Source organism: Neovison vison, chromosome 1 (assembly GCF_020171115.1).
Source record: "Neovison vison isolate M4711 chromosome 1, ASM_NN_V1, whole genome shotgun sequence".
NCBI classification, from domain to species: domain Eukaryota; kingdom Metazoa; phylum Chordata; class Mammalia; order Carnivora; family Mustelidae; genus Neogale; species Neogale vison.
Window position 1 is genome coordinate 232,065,896 of NC_058091.1, and position 3,633 is coordinate 232,069,528.

At 37.9% G+C, this 3,633-nt stretch overlaps 1 pseudogene; it reads right to left on the reverse strand.

The window, feature by feature from the left end:
- Nucleotides 1–2,407: 2,407 nt before the first annotated feature.
- Nucleotides 2,408–2,526, reverse strand: LOC122896926 (annotated as a pseudogene).
- Between the last annotated feature and the right edge of the window lie 1,107 nt (nucleotides 2,527–3,633).

Here is a 3,633-nt window from a genome sequence, read left to right on the forward strand (position 1 = left end):
CTGTTCCTCAGAAAGATCCTCCCTGAGGTGGAGACTGGACTGTATTAATGCAGTACTAACAGAGCATGGCCTAATTCAGACCCTAACCCAGAGATCAAGAGCAAGCAACACCCAAGCTCAGAGGATGTGATGAAGGAATCCTAAATCTCTGCCTTCTCATGCCCACCCTCATGATGAGTAGAGGCTATGTATATTGATCCAATGACCTTATCTATGTGTCTCCATTTTCTTATCCAGGAAATGGATGCAATAATAATACCTTACTAGGAACATGCCATGGAAATGTTTTCAGCACATAGGTGCCAAGTCCATAAATGTTAGTTACTATTATGTTAATGATGATTACCAAGAGAAGCTAGCTAATTCCCATTCAGAGCAAGTATGGAAATTTAACCAATGGTTAACTACTGACTGTTTTCACCTATAACCTTATCAGCGTCCACAGTGTAGCCAATGGCACAGAGTTACACTTGACAAATACAGATAAATGAGTAAGAAGAATGGATCTGGCAAAAAACTTCCAGCTACCCAGATTTCAGGCATCCCTTGGGAACAGTGATCTCACGCACACCTGGATGAAGAGCCTGGGGTTTCTGGGAGGGGTATCCACGTTTCCTAGTCACCTAGAAGAGTGTTTAAGTGCACTCTTCTACGAATGAGGGGCTGCTTCTTTTCCTAGATCTCTATATAATACTAGGCAGAACTAAGATTTGCTGTTAAAACTGACGGCAACTTGGGGAAACACTATGAGAGGTCACTCCTTTGGTTTGGGCAAAACCAGTCAGAACTTGGGCAGTAAAGACACATCCAGCCAGACCCTTGCTGGCAGATTAATGGATCGCCGTAATCAAGAAGCCACTCCCTGTAACAACGATCCGAGAAGTCTTGCAGCTTCTCTGTACGGGATGAGGCAACACGCCACACATGCAAGCAATCAAAATCTTCGTTTTGTACAGCAAGGAAGGGATTGTACATGGGTGGAGAAGTCAGCTTCCAAAGCTGCCCTCCCAGGTCACCTCCTCCTTCCCTAGCTCTCATCACTCCCATCTCGCTTTCAGAATAATGAATTCAGTAGCACAAACCAGTCCCATTGCTCCTGCACTGGAAGATCTCAGAAACAAGGTCTCTGCTCTCTGATTCTCAAATGACAAGCAACGTCATTTGCTCAGCATTCCTAATTGCCTAATTTGCCATACTGTTGTTTGTACCATGAAAACAGATTTTTATGGGTGCAAGTATCCTTAAAAAGCCATCTTGGTTCATTTGTTTTCATTTGCTATTCTCTTAACTGTATAGAAAAGAATCACCAAGCAGCTTATTCAAAATCCAAATTTCTAGGCTCCAAATCCAGATACTCCAATTCAGTAGGGCTTAGATGGGGCCCAGGTGTTTTTTGTTGTCATTTTTTATTTTTTTGCCCCCTTCCTTCCTTTTTTCCCTCTCTTTTATAAATAAAATTCTCAGAAGATTTTGATGCTCAGACAGGGCTGAAAATCACAAATCTTCCTAACTCTTCTAAGTTCCTGTCTAACTCTTGAATCTTCTTCATAGTATTCACAACAAATGATCATTAAATCCATGTTGGAGAAAGCTTGACTTCTAGAATAAAGCCATCTTTTTACATAGTTACCTAACTCACTCTAATTTTATTCTTTTATTCTAGTTTTTAACCCCCTTGGGACCTTGAAAAACAAATATAATCTCTCTTACACATCTCAAATTTCTTTATTTGACATGACTCTTTATATTATATGAGGATTAAAGGATTATTTATGATTCAGTCTTTCCCAAATTGTGTTTCTGAGGACAATCTATTAAGATCTGCTCCATGAAAAGTGGTCTGTGGTCAAAGAAGTTTTGTTTTTGTTTTAAATAAAAAACACAGGCTACACTCAGTAGTAAAAAGTTTACATTACACATGGCAGGGGCAAGATAGAGGTACCTCTCACACAGGCACTGGAAGAGGTTTCTGCCCAGGACAAGAGAATTGACTTTATAACTAAACTATCATCTCAGGTAGCTTCAGTACTGATATATTTATTAAAAGGATCTAGTAATTCCTTCTTGCTTACAATAGACCAGTCCCATATGAAACCTCATAAAAAAGCAAGGAAAAGCGAGCATTCTGTATTTAATCTATCCCCAGTCATCAAGGGTCAGCCCTAGGTCATACCCCATCAAGACGGTTTGTCAATTAGTCATCATCATGAGGGAAGGGCCAGGTCTATCTACTCCCACTATAATTCACTTAGTTCTCATCAATGGCAGAGGAGGATTTCACCCTTCACTTAGTAAAGGCTCAGCAGATTTCAGATGAAAGGGAATCACAAGTCAAGGAGGTCCACACCTACTCTTTTCCAGACACTTGAGAATCTGACTTAATTTTGTTTTATACATTGTATAAACCTATTGGTAGACTTAAACAAATTATTTAAAAATATATATCTGATATGTTAACCTGTTTCATCAAGGGCTTTTCCACAAATTATTCTACACTTGATCTTAGCCAAAAGGCTGAGAAGCGATTCCACAAATTATTCTAGCCCTGCAGTTACCACTTCCTATTTCACATAGTTGTAGTCATAGTGTACCTATAATTTTATGTTCTATATCTCACATATTCTGTATATATCTTTTGTACTCTTATGGTATTTATATTTTTTAAATATTTTTTTAAGTTTATTTAAGCAATCTCTACACCCAATGCAGGGCTTGAACTCATGACCCCAAGATCTAGAGCCATACGCTTTACTGACTGAATCAGCCAGGTGCCACCCCCCACTTACAGTATTTATGTTTATTATACAATATATATCTATGGAGTTCACTCTAAGTGCCTTAATATTTCCCCAACTTGTAACTTGTTCACACATTTACTATAATAAAGTATTAAAATAAACATTTTTGTACAGAAGGGTTTCTCCTTGTCTTCATTTTCCTAGGGTAGATCATTAATAAAAGTGGGATTACTGGACCTAAAAGCATAAACAATTCAAGGCAAATTAATTTTTTATAATGCTATGTTAATTTATAATAACAACAGGTATTAAAGTTAGATGTTTTAGAATATATATTTCATTACAAATTTACCCATATCATACATTTTCTTCTACATTTATCTATATATATGACACTTTCACAAACTTTTAAAGAAAAAGAATGTATCACAGATTTTTTTTTTTTTTCAAATGCCAGGAAAGATACTCATATGGAAAGAAATCCTCAAGGACGTCTCTAAAAATATTTCTTCAAAGGCCACGTAGAACTGGTAGGATTTAAATTAGATCTTGTGGTAGGCAGAATTCTAAGTCTCCCAAGATTGTCATCCCCTATTACACATACTGTGTCAGTGACGTTGAGTGTTGGAGGTCCTAAAAATATGACAGCAAACCACCACGAAGATCAGGCTATGGTACAGGACAAAGTAAAAGGATTTTGCAGGTGTAATTAACTTGTAGTTAATTAAAGGCAGATACCATGGGTGGGCCTGACCTAATCAGGTGAGCCCTTGAAACAGGGTCTAGAGAGATCAGAATCAGAAGGTGAGACAGATTTGAAGCAGGAGCATGCACACTCCTCCAGATCTTAGAGAATCAAACTCTGGATTTTAAAAAGGCCATTTCTGATGAAAGG